General features: G+C 41.2%; 1 protein-coding gene across 11 annotated transcripts in view; it reads left to right on the plus strand.

The window, feature by feature from the left end:
- APBB2 (amyloid beta precursor protein binding family B member 2) overlaps positions 1–18,316 on the plus strand; it is a 333,398-nt gene that overhangs the window by 20,208 nt on the left and 294,874 nt on the right. For 9 of the 11 annotated variants that reach the window (XM_064487170.1, XM_064487174.1, XM_064487137.1 and 6 more), the window contains exon 2: positions 7,398–7,547. The exons of the other annotated variants lie outside the window; for them this stretch is intronic. The gene's annotated coding sequence lies outside the window, so the exon portion shown is untranslated. The remainder of the gene's footprint in view (positions 1–7,397; positions 7,548–18,316) is intronic. 11 annotated transcript variants of the gene reach the window in all.

Here is an 18,316-nt window from a genome sequence, read left to right on the forward strand (position 1 = left end):
AAACCTGAGCCTTTGTGGACTTGCATCCATGGTCAGGATTATAGACAGTAACTAAATAAAATAAGTCATCGACATGATCAGTTGTATAAGTACTGTGCAGAAAAACGAACCAGACCAGAGGGGTGGGAAGATAAGGGGAGGGGATGTGATTTTAAATGGGGGCAGTCAGGGAAGACTTTACAGAGAAGTCGTTTGAGTCAACACTTGAAAGAGGTGAGGGAGGATGGCCTGTACTGTGCATATTTGGGAAAGGAGTGTTCCAGGCATTGGTGTTCGAGGGGTGAGAGGATATGAGGGTGTGGTTGGAATGAGGTGAGAAAGGGTGGGTTGGATCAGATCAATAAAAAAGGTGGGGTGAAGGTGGTGAAACATCCTGGGGGGCTTCTTAGGCCATTGAAACAGGCTTGACTTTGATGCCAATTAAGGTGTGAAGCCACTGGAGGGTTCCCAGCCAAGGGTAGCTCTCTGACTTACATTACACAAGGGTTGTCTGGTAGCTGTGTGAGAATTGATTTCAGGAGTGCTGGGGGAACTCAGGGAAATCAGTCCAAAGACGGTTGTGGAAATCTGATGTGTGAGGTGGTGGAGAGTCGGACAAGGCTGGTAGCAGTGGAAGTGACTGGATTCTTGATGTATTTTCAGAGTGGAGCCAGTAGGATTTATTGATGGGTTGAATGTGAGGTGCCATCAAAAGGGAGGAGTTAAGGATGATTCCAAGGATTGCAGTCTGAGCAGCTGGAAGTCTGAGGCAGCTCTGAATGAGATGGAGAAGACTGTGATCCAGTGGAGCAGGTTTTGTTGGGGGAGTGTCATGTTTGTATCCCCCACTCCCCTGACAAGTTCATATGTTGGAAACCTTACCCTCTAATGTGATGCTGTTAGGAGGTGGGGCCTTGGGAGGTTTAGATAAGGTCACGAGGGTGGATCCCTCATGTGGGATTAGTGCCCTTATAAGGGTCACGAGAGAGTTTGCCAATCCTCTCTACTTTTCACCATGTGAAGATTTGAGAAGTTGGGAGTCTGCATCCTGAAAGAGGATTCTCACTAGACACCGAATCTGCTGGTGCCTTGATCTTGCACTTCCCAACCTCCAGAACTGTGAGAAATAAAATTCTGTTGTTTTTAAGCCTTCAGTCTATGGTATTTTGTTATAGCCACCCAAACGGATGAAGACAGGGTGGAACAGGAGTTCGGCTTTGAATATGATAATTTGGGGAGTTTAATAGACAGAGTCTGGAGATACAGGCCCAGCAGTTGGATCTAGGAGGCTGGAGCTCAGGGGAGAGGTCTGGGCTGGAGTTACAGGTTTGGGAGTGTGAGGATCATCCAGGGAGAGAGTGAAGAGGGAGAAGGTTTGCACTGATAGGTTAGGGTTGGAGAGATGAGGGGAAGCGGAAGCAAAGGAGACTGAGGAGTGGCCACTGATGGGGGAGTGTGGTGTCTTAGAGGCCAAGGGAAGATGTACTTCAAGGGAGAGGTGTGATCAGCTAGGTCAGATCTACAAGTAAATTGCATCTCTGTGTAAAAATGTAGTAATTATTGAAAACTCATGCTCGTTCATTAGATTTTGTCTTATTTACTTCTCTAGATATACAGAATTAGCTATAAATGCCCCATTCTTTCTTCCTGCTCCCTGTAGGTAGCATTGGCAATAGTTACTAATCTGGGTAACCTTTCCAGATGTGTGCATCTGTGTATATGTATCATGTTGATATCTGTGTATCTCTATCTGTAAATTTTTGTCTTAACAAAATATTTCAAATATACAAATTTTGCATTAAGTAGAGACTAATATGTTAGATCCTGATATACTTACTACCCATATTAAAGAAATGTGGCCATGGTTCTGGATGACTTAAAAATTTATCTTTACATCCTTATTATTACAGTTCTACTATTTTTATTTTTGTACCCACACATACACCTTCTCTTTTGTGTGCACACATGCGTGTCTTCTCTCTCTCTCTCCCTTCTCAAGCTCTTCCACCCTGCCCGAGACTGTGCTGTTTTTCAGACAGCTGCTGTGACAGCAGCATCGGTGGTCCTGTTCCCAGCTGGGTCCTGGGAGAGCTGCAGAAGTAATGATGCAGAAAACGGCAGCCTCTGCAAGGAACGTGTGAAGCTTGCTGATCAAAGTAGCCTTGGGGAGTCCCAGGTTTCCATTTGGGGAGCTCTGGGATGTCAGTGGGAGGATCGTCATTCCCGGGAAGGTCTGAGGCTTGGGTGTCCTTCCGTCTTTGCCCCAAATCCTAGCTCTGCCACTAACTCTGATCATGGACAAGTCACACCTCAGTTTTCTTCTACTGTGGACTGGAGATAACAGTTCCCACTTTAAAAGGCTGTGAGGTTTATAGGCGGTAACGTATATAAGTAAGATGCCTACGAGGGCCTGTCACATATTAGGTACCAGTTACATTCATTCTTTTCCGCAGGTCTTTTTCATCTTTTCACTGTTTTACTGCTAAGGTAATTGGTGGATGAAAAAAGGTTTGAAAGTATATTATTTAAGTAAATGTATTCTGGGTATCTAGAAAGAAATACTGAGGTGAAAGAATTTTAGTACATAAAATAGTTGAACTGAGACTAGAATTCTGCCAGGTTTTTTTGTTTTTGTTTTTGTTCTTCTTTAAATTCAGTTTCTTAGCCAGTAAGGTTTCAAGTTTCACTGTGAGCAGGTTCACTGTCAAGCTCACTTCCAGAGGTCTGGTGGTCTTCCAGAAAAGACCACCTGGTAATCTGGCCTCTCTTACCACGACTGTGCCCTACTTGTGCCATCCTCCTGCCTCAGGAAAGGATAACACTTCAGAAGATCCATCTCAGCATCCGATGGTGTGGTCTCCATGGTCAAAAACATCACTTGACTAGATGCCGCCAACTATGGTTTGTGAAAACTGTGGTTGGCTAAATGAAGGAGTTGAAAATGAACAAATGGGAAAAACAACTTCATTTATTTTGTCGTTGCTGACAAGTGATGAGTCCTGAAAATGTTCAGTGTTGGTCAAATATTCACTGTGATCCCTGGGCCGCTGCGCTGGAGAATGAGTCGGGACTGCCCAGTACAACAGAGGCATGGGAAGTGGTGTTCCCACCTGTAGTTCTCAGACTCCTCACCCCACCTGGTGAGGGGGTTGCATTGGTAATCTTGGCAATTCTTTGACACTTGGGTTTACTAGGGAGTGTTGGGGGGTGGGGAATAAATAAGTGAGTGCATAGAAATACACTTTAAAAATAATTTGGTAGTTATAGACATTTTCAGTGGACCCTAAGTTAAGCATTGAGTTAAGTAGAGTGTTGCTGATTGTTCATAACTGTGCTTTGATCATGTTAATCACACAGGCATTAGTAAGGGGAAGAGGAGGCTGTTCATTGGCCAGAGTGGACAAAGGAGGAAAATATTTGGGGTTTTCCATCCCCTAGTCCTTTGGTCCCATGAATGACATATTTTCACAGTCTGGTTCTGTCAGGGTGATGTTTGTGACGTCTTAGATGTGACCTGACTCCCTTGGGTCCCTGCTGAGCTCTTCCCCGGGGAGAGTTAAATTGACCCTGTTAGATCTTCATGCATCATCCACATAGGAAATGGTGGGCCAACTGCAGCTATTTCATAGCTGTCCTAGGGTCTCCTTCCCCCAGCCTTTTGCTGCTTCTGTCCGTTAGAAAGAGACCACCAGCTCCTTCTTCATTTCTCCTTAATCAGGAATGGGAGATTAGCTTTCATTGGCTTTCTTCTCAGATCTTAGAGAAGTCTTTTTGTCGGTTCAACTGCTTTCTCTTACTTAGGAGTTAAAGTTTAGTTAACTCCAGGAGTGAAGCCATATTTCAATGGCCAGGTACACAAGACTAGTTACAAAACTAGTATGCAATTGTCTCTGAGGTGTAATCTGTACAACAAAACATTGGAAACCAAAGCATAGTCAATAGCCAAACCTGATTATATAAAGGAGGACTTGTCTCCTTCTTTTCATGACTGATACTTGCTCTTCTTATCCCACTTCCAGATGAGATGATCACAGGCAGAACTGTAAGAAATAGCCCTTCTCAGGGAATTCTTTTGATACAATACATTTTCGAAAGCAAAAACACTGCAGTGAAATTGGGCTAAGCAATACATGAAGCTCTGGGACATTTTTATTTCTTCAAGGGTGATAATACTGGGGGATTAAGTCAACTTTTTAATGAAAAAATAATGACAGATATTGCATTGCATCTACTTGGATGGTTATAAAAGAAGATGGGACACTTGATCTTTAGCCATGAAGTTTTAAGGGAATGTTACTGAAAGTGTGTTGAATTATTCAAAACCAAGCACACATTTACTGCCCTGTGCTAGGGCAGTGTGTAAGGTGCTTAGGTGACAAAAATGAGTGAGCCTCCAGCCTGTCTCCCTGGGACTCACAGATAAGCAGTGTTAGCATACAGAGACCTGTTCCTCTAACACAGAAGAGGGGTCAGTACATTATTTCTGGGGGCTTGAGAGAAAGTCGGGGAGAGGGGGTGACTTACTATGTCAGGTCCATTGTTCTACATCTGAAGACTCTGAGCCGTGTTCAGACCATTTAGTTAACGACTTCCTCAGGAAAGCTCAACGGCATGTACGTTACACACGAGTGTACACAAGTGTGCACTTACTTGTACTGAGGACTTCAGTTTGTTCAGATGCTTTTATTGCTTGAATTTTGAAGTGAGCCTGTTTTGTATCACGTAGTTGTTTTGGGGAGGAAATTTGCTATCACTATAAAGCTCCAGGGCTAGGAGAATTTAATTTACTCATGAAATTCTAAACTTAAGGTATGGCTTCTATATAGGGATGTGCAGGATCTTAAGTGTACAGCTTGCTGAGTTTTTCCATATGTATGTGGAAGGGTAGCCATTAGCCAGCTCAAGACAGAGAGCATTTCCATCCTTCCTACAGCTTTCCTCTTGTCCCCTTCCGGAGAGTACCCCTCCCATCATACCTCTGTCACTATCCCTGAGTTTTCCCTGTTTTGAACTTCACGTCCGTGGAGTCATACAGGATGTGCTCTTTCATGTTGGTCGTCTTCTGCTCAGCCACCATGTTGTTATGAGTAGGAGTAGTTCATTCTTTTCTGCTGTGTGTAGCCATCCATTATGTGGATATACTTCCACTTGGCTACATTACTGTTAACACACATCTGGTTTCCTAGTTTTGGGCCATTGAGAATAATGGTGCCATGAACATTGCTGTGTATGCCATTGGTGGACATGTACCATGCATTTCTGCTAGGTGTATTCTCAGGCATGGCATTGCTGGGTTGTGAGGCGTACATATGTTGTCCAGCCTTAATGGAGCCTGTCAGAGTGGTTGTTCAGGTTTACATCCCTGCCAGCTACGTATGATGCCACCACTTTTTAACCCTGTTAGGACTTGCTGTGTTCCCCGCTGTAGTTAACAGCATCCCCACCCCCACAGGCACCAAAGCTGGAAACCTTCCTGTCTCTTTAAGATTCTTTTCTTTTGCCTTATCCAGGTAGGTCTTCAACAGGATTGGCCAGTCTTCTGATTGTCCCAGGAATCTGTTCTCTGTTTTCAGTCCTCAAATGAAGTGGAGAGCTGAGCCACAGCAGTGATAATAATGAAGGTCTCATTAGGACTGCGCAGAGTCTTCATTTTTTGCATAGTGCGACTGTTGGCATAGTAGTTCGGGATGGCACATTGTACTGTGTAACTTCTTGGATTCTGCTTAATGGCAAACGTTAAGGTAGCAGAGAACTGAAGCTCGAAGTTGCCAAGTGAGCATGCACACACAGCCCACAAAGTTAGGTGCATACCAGACGAATGAATAACATGCTAATTATTATCCTACCTTGGAGAGAGTCTGGTAGAATCGTAGCTGCAGGCATTACATAAGACCTAGCTTTTTAAGCTGGCAAAACAGTGATTACTGTTTTTAGTTCAATTTCTCCCCTTTAAAGAAAGGTAGTGTGCTCCTTGCTCCTCCTGGATGGTTTTATGTATTTTAATTAATGTTATCTTATTGTGTTTGTTCCCCGAGGATGCTTTAGTGAAAGATGTCATTTCAGAAGGCTGATGAAATTAGATAGGTCTGACTGGGAAGACTCTGTTATTCATATTTATGGTCATAAAATATTTCAGGTACATCTATGTTTGACATTTTCTGGCTATCAACACACAGTATTCTGAATCTATTTGTCTTAGAGTGGTTCAGACCAGTAAGTCAATAGTAGCTCTAGTTTAGGGGGTGATTTTGTTGTTTTTGGTGTTAAACATGTCTTTACATTTTTCCCTTAGAATCTCATCATACAATGATAAGTAAAGAAATGAAAGTGATTCTATAAACCAAGCACACACCACCCTCCCAGCTTTATTACTTTATAGTCAGACCTCACATATTCTTGATTGAATTGGCATGAGGTATGTGACCAGGTAAAAATCAGCTTTATTTGGGGCTGAACGAGTAGCCAACTATGGAGCTTGGAAAATATATTTAAAATCATTGGCCAGAGCTGAATGCAGTTAGTCTTGGAATAAAGTGAAAGGCAATTCTCTGAGAAAGAAAAGTCGTATTTTGAATGAGGCTTGAAATAAGACAGTCAATAAGGAGAAAGGCTGTACTAAAATAAACTATTTGTTGTGATCGGATGCTGAGCAGAGTTTCTCGTTAGTGGGTGTTAAGAATTAACATATAAGATGCCACAAAGCTATTGAACAGTAATTATACAGTATCTTTCCTACCTTAGTTTAGGGTCCTGAAACCCTCTTGGTGGTAGAACTTGAGGTTGCTAAATTTAAAATCCTAGAGGAAGGGAAGAGTCGGGAGTATCAAGATAGTAAGCGAATCTTAGGAACTTTGTACACATTGTTTAAAGTTTCTCTAAAACGAAACAGCAGTGTGGGCTTTAGAAACCTCATGCACAGTTTCACTGTAATAGTGTATTCTTCTTGATTTATGAGAATGACCATATTAAGAAGCTTTTGTTTTATCCAGGGGCTAGTCTCCTATCCAAATAGTTAGCCTTTCCTTCCTGCCCTCCTTCCTTTCCTTTCCTTTCCTTCATTTCTGTATTCCCATTCAGTCTTTTCTTGTTTTGTACCAGGTACTATTTTAGGCTTTGGGGATATAACAAAACAAAATCCCTGCCCTCAGTAAGATTACATTCCGGTTGTGGGGTTAGATTAAGTGTCTGAGGGTTGGGTTCTCTCGAAGCAGATGCTGAGATGGAGTTTGGGGAACACGATGTTTATTTGGGATCGACAGGGTGAGCAGAAGGGGGCGGAAGCAGGATTGGGCAGAGGAAGAAGTTGAACCGTGATGCAGATTTTACAGAGCTTCCACCAACATGCCAGAGTGCTTTGGAGCGAGCATGGATTACCTGGCAGAGGTTCCCGCACTGAGTGGTGACTTGACTCCTTTCAGGTGTGTTACCAGGTGCAGCTGCCTCGGAAGGGCGTGGCCTCCGGCAGGGCGTGGCCTCCGGCAGGAAGCTCTCCGCAGCTAAGGCCGACCTGGGGCGGGTCCACCTGCAGCTGCGCAGCAAGTCTTAGCAGTGGATCTGCTGGCCTAACAGTAAGTGTTTAATTATCTGGAGGTGACACAATGATGGGGAAAGATAAAGGTGGGTAGGGCAGTGGAGCGTGTCTAAGGGAGGAGAAGGTCTTAGGGAGGTATTTAAACAGATCTAACGGAATTGAAGGCCCCCGGGCAGCGCAGACTGGGCTGCGGGAAGAGCCAGAGCAAAGGCCCTGCGGAGGAGTGTGCCTGGCCTCTTGAGGGGATGATGGGGTGGGGGGCGGGCAGCGTGTGAGTCTGGGTACAGTCATGTGGGGCCTTTGGGCCACTGCAGGGAGTTCACCTTTTATTCTGCGTGAGGTGGTGTACTCTTTGCTAGGGCTCCCATAGCAGAGGACCCCAAACTGGGTGGCAAAACAGCAGAAATACATTGTGTCACAGTTCTGGATGTTATAAGCCTGTGGTCGGGGTATTGGTAGGGTTGGTTCTTTCTAATGGTTGTGAGAGAGACTCTGTTCCATCTCTCTCTCCTAGCTTTTGGTGCTTGGCGGGCAATATTTGGTGGTCATTGGCTTGCAGGTCTCAGCATTCATTTTCACATGGTGTTCTCCCTGTGTGTGTGTGTGTGTCCAAATTTCCCCTTCTTATAAGGACACCAGTCATACTGGATTAGGGCTCACCCTAATGACCTCATCTTTACTGACTACATCTGCAACGACCCCATTTCCAAATAAGGTCACATTCTGAGGTACTAGGGGTTAGGACTCCAACATATGAATTCTCGGGGGACACAGTTTGACCCATGACAGGTGGGAAGCCGTTAGAAGGTTTTGAACAGATTAATAATATAATCTGGTCGATGTTTTACAACAGACCATTCTGTTTTGTGGAGATTAGAATGCAGGGAGAGCCATTGCTGTAATCTAGGCGGGAGATGATGGTTGCTGTGCCAGGGCACTAGGGGTGGGCAGTAGTGAGTGGTCACGTTCCAGATAGAAGATAGAGCTGATTTCCTATTAGATTAGGGGTGTGTGTGTGTGTGTGTGTGTGTGTGAGTGAGAAAGAGAGAGAGAGAGAACATGAGAATGTATGCAAGGCACGAGCGAGCATGAATGCAGAGGCAAGGATGGCTCCTGAGCAGCTGGAAGAATGGATTTGCCATTTCCTGAGATGGGGCAAGGTTTTGGGAGGAGCTGGTTAGGAGGTAAAGTAGGAATCTGATTTAGGAATTTGGTTTTAGTACATCATGATACCTGTTAGACACTCATGTGGACATACTGAGCAGGCAAATTGGATATATGAGAAATTCTGAACTCCAGAGTTCAAATGTGAGAAGGGACCAGCTAAGAAAACCCAAGAAGGGGGAGTCAGTGAGGTAGGAAGTGAACCCAAAGAAGCGGGGTGGGGGGGGCAGTTCAGAAGGCATGTATGTAATGAATGTGTTTTAAGACAGAGTAATCATCCAGTAGAGTGAGGATTCAGTCTGACCACTGGCTTCAGCAACATGGAGGTCATTGGTGACTTTGACAAGAGCAGTTTGATAGAATGACAGGGATGTAAAAGCCTGATTGGAGTGAATCAATGGGAAGAGAGAAAGTAGAGACTACAGATGTAGGCAGCTCTTCATTGTATTACTAGCTTGCTGAGGGTGGGACCCATGTTTGTCCCAGAGAGGTAGAATAGCTAGATAGCTAGAGGTGGGAAACTTTTATATGACCTCGAATGGAGGTCAGGTGCGTCTCAGACTCCCTCCCCTTTTCTTTTACTGGGTAATTTAACTTTAAACCGGCCCAATAGTAACAACTTGATGCCAAAGTCTGTAATGTTAGCTCCCTCAGACAGGTTTTAGCTCCTTTCCTCCTAACAGGATAATATAGTAATACTGAGTTCTTGAGGGGTGAGTAAGGCAGTTGTTAGGGGTATATAGGATTAGTCATAAAGTTACAAGGGAAGAAAAATTCGACCTGAAAGGAAATTTATCTGGGATTCACTTGCTTGAATAAAGAAAATGAAGGAATTGTACATAATTAGCCCTCAGGATAATTTACATCCTAAAACAATATTAGTAGCATCTCCATTTCCTCCTTCCCATATCTTAAAATCAAGAGTTATGAGCAAAGTGTAATGAACAGACTTGAGTTTGATCTCCTGGCATTTTCCCAGTCTACCAAGGTGAGGGAGCGGAAGACCCAGAAGGGCAACTGAAAGAGTGGAGGGAAACAGAAGGGCCGTGGGTTGTGTCTGCATCCCTTCAGTGGCTCAGTGAGACCATCAGGAAAAGTGCTGTACACCTGTTGGGGATGAATACAGGTGAAACTTTCAGGGAGACCTGTACAATTTCAGAACCAAAAGAGATATTAAATGTTTTGTTTCTACGAGGCCGTATTAGGTCTGAATCTTTTAAATATAAATGATAGAATTCAATTTGATCACAGATGTCCTCCCTCCTTTGAAGGACACACCTATTCTGTTAACTCACAGAATTCACAAATGGGATTGTTTCTGTGAGATGAAAGGGATTTTTTTCTTTCAGGGATTTACTCCCTTCCACTGGTTCACAGAGAAAAAAAAAAAAAAAGGAAGTGGAATTAAACTGCACAATGGAAGATTTAATAAAAGGGAAGTTCTTCCTAATGAGGCTCCTTGAGGCTGGTTGTGGCTTCTCTGCAGGATTTTGGAATCACTGCCTCGTAGATGATCAAGGTGTGGGAAAGGCAGAGTGATCGGGAAAGGAGGGTGGGGAGGCCTTTCGGTCTGTTGAAAGGTAGAAGAAAACACCTGGGTGAGTTTCACTCTTACTTTTAGAGACCCTCCGGCAAGCAGACAAGCACAACCCCCCCATCCTGCAGGTTTATTTAGGCCTGTTTGAGACCCATGGGACCGCAGTGAAAGCAGTTGTGTTCCTGTAGGAGATGGTGAGGTGGAGGCAGATGTGCAGCTTTCTGCTGAGGGAAGTTCTTCACGGACCCAGACCTTGGCCCTGGAGGCCAATGATTTCTCAGGTTTTTGCCCATTCCACTCTTATTTTTTTGTTCTTGCAGCTTGCCTTTTTGTCTTATCTGAGATTGGCCTCTTAAATTCAGCAACGAAATTTAGGTGGGAAAGAAAGCGGAGTATCGTTTCTATTAAATCCTGTAATGAGTTAACATGTGGGACACTGTTTTGTATGCTTTTCCCCTGAGGCTGTAAAGTATTGTCATTTCCAAGATAAGGAAGCTTCCCAGGCTGCTGTCTTCCTTCTGAATTCACATATAATCTAGCATTGTTAACCCTTTGTAGCTCTTTTCCATGCCAGCGTATGTCTGCTAGGGGAAATTTTAAATAAAGCCAGCTGTGTTAAATATTCATAGAATTGATTTTCACTTGTTTAAAGTCTTTGGTGATTTATCTTTGGGGAGTGTTAATACGGCAGTAATTCTGCATTACATTTCTTGCACCAACATTTAATTGATACTATATTTCATGAGGATTATTGCAGGTTTATTGCTGCAGTATTTAGAGTTGTGGTCCTGTGCTAGTAATTCAGAGGAATAGGATTCCAGAATCTGTTGTTTCCATTTTAATTATGTGTGCTTTTGAGCCAACAAGTTTGAGAAGGGCCATTAACTATTTAACAGACCTGATGGACACAAGTCATTTTGGTGGGGTAGGCCTGGGAGTGCTCGCTTGTGGATGGTATTGTGTGGATCTCTTTTCAAAAAATAATGGTAGATACATTTGACCTATATTCTCTTTTAAAATGATATAAAAATTGATGAAGGCTTTATTATTTTGGTGGGTATTAGTGGTTGCTTTACTTCCTAATTAAGGTACCTGGGACATCTCAGGCTGTCTGAACGACAGCAATTATATTGCTTTTTTTTTTTTAAACTTTATTGCAGTATAATTTCTGTACAGTAAACTACACATATTTCAGATGCACAATTTGATGAATTTTGATAGATGTATACACTATGAAACCACTGCCACAATCAAGATACATAAAATTTCCATCACTCCCCAAAAGGTGCAAATTTCAAACTCCCAATTTATCCCTTCCCAATCCCTTTACCCCTGGTAACCATTAGTCTGTTCTCTATGTCTGTGAGTCTGTTTCTGTTTTGTAAATAAGTTCATTTGTGTCTTTTTTTTTTTTTAATATTCCACATATGAGTGATATCATATGGTATTTTTTTCTCTTTCTGGCTTACTTCACTTAGAATGATGATCTCCAGGTCTATCCATGTTGCTGCAAATGGCATTTTATTTTTTTATGGCTGAGTAGTATTCCATTGTGTATGTATGTATATATATGTATATATATGTGTGTGTGTGTATATATATATATATACACACACCACATCGTCTTTATCCAGTCACCTGTCGATGGACATTTAGGTTGTTTCTGTGTCTTGGCTACTGTAAATAGTGCTGCTGTGAACCTTGGGGTACATGTGCCTTTTCGAATTATATTTTTCTCTGGATGTATACCCAGGAGTGGGATTGCTGGATCATATGGTAAGTTTATTTTTAGCTTTTTAAGGAACCCCCATACTGTCCTCCATAGTGGCTTTATGTTGCTTTTTAAGGGAGGCTGATCTACATCGTTATTCTCTTCTAGAAACTTCAGTAGTTTTTCAAACCACTAAGACACCAGTATTCTAACTGTGTGGTTCTCATTGGAACCTCACACAGTATGACACTTAATAGGTGCTCACTATTACATTGAAAAAACAAATAAATGTCTATATGGTGAAAACCTTTTTGTTGAGTAAATACACAGCTGTTCACTCAGAACATAGAAGTGGCATATATATGACACAGTAGTGGGCCCTAAAGAAAGGAGGAGGGTTTGCCCGTCAATCCCAGTCCTTAATAAATATTTGTTTAATGAATGAGAAGCAAAAAAAGGTAGTGGGTAGTTCTAGGTGGGTAGAAGAGTAAAAAGTGCAGAGGCTGGGAAATCACGGCCAGGCCAAAGCCTTAGTATGCTGTATTGGGTTTAACTCAGGCAGGAGAATGTTCTGGAAGGAACCCCAGACTAGAAGTCAACACACTTTGGTTCTTTGCCACTTACTCAAAATATGATCTTGGGTAGCTGTGAATTTTTAGGCCTTGGTTTTCTCATTTGCTTTGCCTTTTCTGAAGGCTTACTGTGAGGCTCAGATGAGGAAATTTATACAAGTGTTTTGCAGACTGTGAAGGGTCACACCTGTGAGGTGTTTCTGTGAACCTTGATGGATGATGAGGGTTATTCATCCATCAAATACTTACTGAACACCTGCAGTAGGCCATGCCTGTGATAGTGGTGGGTTCAGTGCAGGCCTTACCTCCTGGGCTTTCGTTGTAGTGGTGAGAAAGGTATTAACCAAACAACCACTCAGGTATGTAATTACAAACTGTTATAAGTACCTCGAAGTACAGTGTGCTAGTGGCTCATTTAGTCCGGTTCTGGGGCTTGGGGGTTACCCTGTACTATGTGGAGTCATTAAGGTTTTTGTAGGGAGTGACTTAAACCCAACATTGCTTTTAGGAAGTTTAATCTAGTGGATAGGATGGATTGATGAAGGATTGGAGTCTGGGAAGATAGTTAAATGAAGCTACTGCCATCTATATCATTTATGTGTCCTAGGACATACGTATGTCCTTATATTCTTGGAATTATTTTAATATTTTAAGTGTTTAATGTTGATGCTTGTATGTGAGGTTTTCTAGGGTCTTGATGTTTATTTGGTTTTCATTTGGTATATTACTGAGCATTGATTTTTATTCAAACACGAAGTTACCATAAAATATTAGTGAACACTTACATAGGTTCTTCCATGTGCCAGAGACACTGCGCTTAGTGCCTTATACACAGTAACGTCTGTTAACTCTCAGCCACCACATGAGGTGCTGAGACCATGTTATCCTCATTTTACAGATGAGGAAGCTGAAACTTGCTCAAGGGTATACAGCTGGTAAGTGGGACTTGGCCCCAGGCCACATACTTCCAAGTGTATGTTCTTAATCACTTCATTATCACCTTTTCACTTAAAAAGAAAGAATTAATTTAACATTCTGTGAGAGAAGATAAAGATACCAGTAAAGCAACCTTTAAATAACCACTGTGAATCCCTTGTCTCTATATATTTCCGTCTTGTTTTTTTTTTTTAAAGTAAATTTTTGCTAATTACAAAATTAGGAAGAAAACCTATTTTAATGCAAAAATCTTTTACAAATTTATACTGTGGTTTTATTCATTTTGCCAGGAGGAATTATAAAAGTTTGGTAGTCCTTGACATTGCTTTCTGGGCTGCATGTCTCCCCATCTTTCCTTTCGTTTCATAATCAGAATAACTCAGCCAAGTGGATGAGCGTTCAGACCTGTCACTGTAGTAGATCTGATGTTTGCCTCTTGCCTTTCATTGCCCATAAGAACTTCAGTCAGTGTCATTTGTGTGTTTAGTTTCAGCACAACAGAATCTTAGTGTGAGTAGCACCTGTAGTGTGTGCATAGCTGACTCCCTGAGTTCACAGATGGGGACCCCCAAATTAAGGCAGACAGGGTCATGGTGCTGATTACTGCCTGAGCCAGAATTGGAGGGCAGGACGCATCAGCCTAGTGTCCCCCACAGCCTGGTTAGGCTTTGCATGTGCAGGGTAGCAGCATATGCCACCCCTAGCTTCAACTGTAGGAGTTCAGGACATGTCACCTCAGAATATGCCACTTTGATATGTTGATTATTTTGAGCTGTAAGCACTTGAAAAATAACAAATTCAGGAAGAGGCTTTGTTTGAACTCCCCTTATGTGCCTGAAGACAGGTCCCCCAGAAAGAACTCAGTTGTCATAGATCCCCACCCGGGAGTTTTATCAACCAGGGAAGATTGACTCCCATCAGGAGAGGAGACTAGGAGCCGACACCACCCCCACACAGACTTTGTTACAAACTGTCATGTCTCATTGGTTCTTCTAAGGGCCCATTCATCTTTCCTAAAAATCATTTACTTTCTGCTAAAAGGTAGACATCCGTTCCCTTCCCCTGCCCTATTATGATGGTATTTGAGTCTGAATTCTAAGCCACCTCTTTGAGTTACTCATTTTCCCCTGGGTGTCTTCCATGTATACAAGGTATACATGTTAATAAGCTTCTGTTGTTTTTTCTCTTGTTGATCTGTCTTTTATTACAAGGGTTTCAGCTAAGAACTCAGAAGGGTAGAGGGAAAGTTATTTTTTCCTCCCATACATGTTTCTGTGGTCCTTCTTTCTTTCTTTTTTAATATTATTTACATTCTATTTCATTTGTGTAATATAATTGACAGTGGAATTTTGTATAAATTCAGCCATGTCCCATTGCTTTGAAGTGAGGGTAGGACTATTCAAAGTGAGTTTGTGTTCAGATTATTTCAATTTAGGTAATACTTCAATCTTAAAATCTTTTTTTTCCTGTAATTTTAGTTTTTGTCAACCCAGAATGCTTTATTAACAGAGACTTCTGATGTTAATTTCCCTCATCACACTGTTGTAGTTTTCATTTGTTTTTCTTATTTTTCCTAACACTAAATAAAAACTTTAATCCTGAGCTGTGGGCCAAGATGGATATGCTACAAAAAGTCTGAATTCAGAATTAAACTAATGGGGGAGGGTATAGCTCATTGGTAGAGTGCACGCTTAGCATGCGCAAGGTCCTGGTTTAATCCCCAGTACCTCCATCATAAATAAATAAATAAATAAATAAACAAACAAACAAACCTTAATACCCCCCCCCCCAAATAAAGAAAAAATACAAACAGAATGAAACTAAACCATTGACTTTGAATTGGTTTGGTTTATGGCTCAAAACAATTTTTTGTACTGATAGTAAGAGAAAATGTTTTGTACTGTCTCATAAATGACTTTTTATAATTACTTTTTGATTCTGCATTTGTTCTTGACCTTCGGGAAAAAGTCCCCCGAGGACTCTGCTTTTGTTTGGTTAATGCTGTTAACTGCTAAAAAGCACATTCTCTGTAGGAATTGGGTGTGGATATGTTTCTAAAAAAGAGACATATGCTTTGCAGTTTCACAAATTGTTTCACTTTCTTATTATATGGTTAGAAGCTCTTTTTGGATTCCTTATGCTTTTTGTGATTGGTGTTAGTCTTTCTATAACAGGTCTTTTGTCCCTGTTTTATCATCTACCAGTTATATCTCAGTAAGAGAGCCAGGAGGCCAGAATCTCTTGAATATTCTGTGCAGAATTTTGTGTTTATAGGATAAGCTCTCTTATCTGGGATTATCATGACCAGCAGCTGCTCAGTTGAAGTGGAGAAGTATAAAAAAATGTTACTTTCTATCTTAAACATTTTATTTTAAAATCAAACATGGAAATGTACATCCACTTGCTAATTTCTGAGCCAGGGCCTGGTAAGTGTTTTCCATGATGTTTTTTGCACATAAACCGTAACCTGTGATGCCTGGTCTACCTGGTTTTCAGTTTGGGTTGCTTTAAAGGGTTATAGGAACTAAGTGTCGAATCCTTCTAGATTTTTCTGATTTGCCTCCCCATCCTTTGCCATTTCCTCTTCATCCCTAATATAATAGCAGTTATTTTAGTTTTTCTCTTTTATTAAGTTATTCCATAGTATTCAGATATTCAACTTGATTTTCATAGAAACATTTTTTTCTGAACTCATATTTTATGTGTTTATATATAATTTACTATGTGTTTATATACAATTAAATTAAATTGTGAGAATAACTGGCATAAATAGAAGTAAATACATCTAACCCTAGAGAAGGATACAGCTTCATTGGTGGGAGCAGATCACTGTTTATTAACCTGTGTCTGGTGAAGGTCTAGTCTTTTTATTTTCAATCTGTCATGGACCTGTACTTTTATTTAAAAAAGAAGAAGAAAAGAAATAAAAAAGACATGTAATATTGCAAGCCTTAATTTTTTTTTAACATTTTAGAAACAACATAAATAAAATTACATTTTCACTACCTATAAACAACAAATATAAGGAAAAAAATTACAAAATCTATACATGTTCTTTAAAAGCTTGCATATAGGCAGTTCACGTAAAGAATCACTATTACTCTTGTTAATTTGTTAACCCAGTTATAGCTAAAGAAAAACTTATGAGTAAAATGGAGATTATCCATATTAAATATCCTATGTGTAATTTTAACAAACTCTATGTATGTCAATGTCTAAGATTTTTGGTGTCACAAATGAACTTGCTTCTTGCTTGTTAACCTATCTACTCTAGGCTGGGTTAGTGACAGCTACTCCCAAGGTTAATGTTTAATGTATATCTAAACTGGTTATGGTTTTGTTTTAATAACACTCTTGGTAGAAGAACTGGCCTTGTAGAGGGATGTTGATGAGTACGGAAAAAGAGGAAGCAATTTCAGCAAGCTCAAGATCTTCTTTTTTTTTTTTTTTTTTTTTACTTTTCTCCAAAATGAAGCAAGTGATTCTCTAGTGTCAAAATTTACCTTCAGTTCTTCCTCAGTAGCCAATTCCAACTTGTCCTTTAAATTTATGGTCAAATTTAAATGATCTTTTGATGAAAAAAAAGAGAATTCAGATTTTAATGCATGTGCATTACAGTTGACAAAGTAACCTTAAACTATTGCTTGTGATCACCTGGTTCCATAGCCCTTAACCGGCAGGCAGCTGGTACCACATATGGCTCACCTCACAAGATGAACACTAACTACCAGAACTGGTCACTGAGATGAGTCTGCTGTTCATGCTCTTGGTTGTGACAGCCGTGTCTGATGGCTACCGATGTTTCTAAATGCTCACTCTCCATTTCCTGGACAGCTGGTAACAAATGGTTTGCAGGCTGGCATCTATATCTCTGGACCACACTTGGAGGAGCCCTGGGCCCAGGTAGCGTCTCCTACTAGTTGTGAGCTGCTGGTGTTCTGAAACATTAGTTATTATGCTCTATAGACGGAATGGGATGTGCTGGTTAATCTGGCAAGTTGGTTAAAGGGGAGATCAGTTAAGAGAGCTTCTTCTGTATAAACGTTTTTCCCTCTGGGAAGATTCTTAGCTTTCATGAGATTCAAAGTATCAGACGTATGTGTGTGCCATGAATCTGTTTATCGCATGACTGAACATAGGGCTCATGCTTTCATCTGAAGGACTTGTAGACATGCCACCTATGCTATTTTGATTGTTTTAAACGTAAGGCTCTTGAAAAGCAGCAAATGCAGTAAGAGGCTTTCTCCAAACTCCCCTTATCTACCTAAAGACAAATCCTTCAAAAGGAACTCAATTGTCATAAATCCCCTTCCGGGAAGTTTCAGCAGCCAGGGAAGATGCCTCTTCACGCATGCAAGCCACACCCAGACAGACTCCATAACAAACTGTCATATCTCCCATCTATTCTTCTAAGGGTCCATTCTTCTTTCTTAAAAATCATTTACTCTCCCCTGAGAGGCTGACATCCCTCCCTCCCCTTCCCGTATTAAGATGGTATATAAGCTCTCAAATCTCACTGCTTTTTTGGGAACTGTATTTTTCCTCTGATCTCCCTATGTGTATAATATTAAAAATTAATAAATTTGTATACCTTTTCTCCTGTTAATCTGCCTGTTCCCAGTTTATGTCATATTTATTATTAAATATGTATTTATTAAACCTAGGAGGGTAGAAGGAAAGTCTTTCCTCCCCTCCACATCTTTGCCTATCTTTGAATAACCGAGTGGGCTTTGCATGCAGCTGCTGGGTATTACTGCGTATAGTCTGATATGGAAAGTAGCCATTTCAGTGGAGACATTTTCTAGAGCCAAGTTCTTTAAAGTGTAGTTTTCCTCTAAGGAAACAACATGCTCTTGAATTCTCGTTTCTCTTCTGGTGAATGGGAA

This window comes from Camelus dromedarius, chromosome 1 (genome assembly GCF_036321535.1).
Source record: "Camelus dromedarius isolate mCamDro1 chromosome 1, mCamDro1.pat, whole genome shotgun sequence".
In the NCBI taxonomy this organism is placed as follows: domain Eukaryota; kingdom Metazoa; phylum Chordata; class Mammalia; order Artiodactyla; family Camelidae; genus Camelus; species Camelus dromedarius.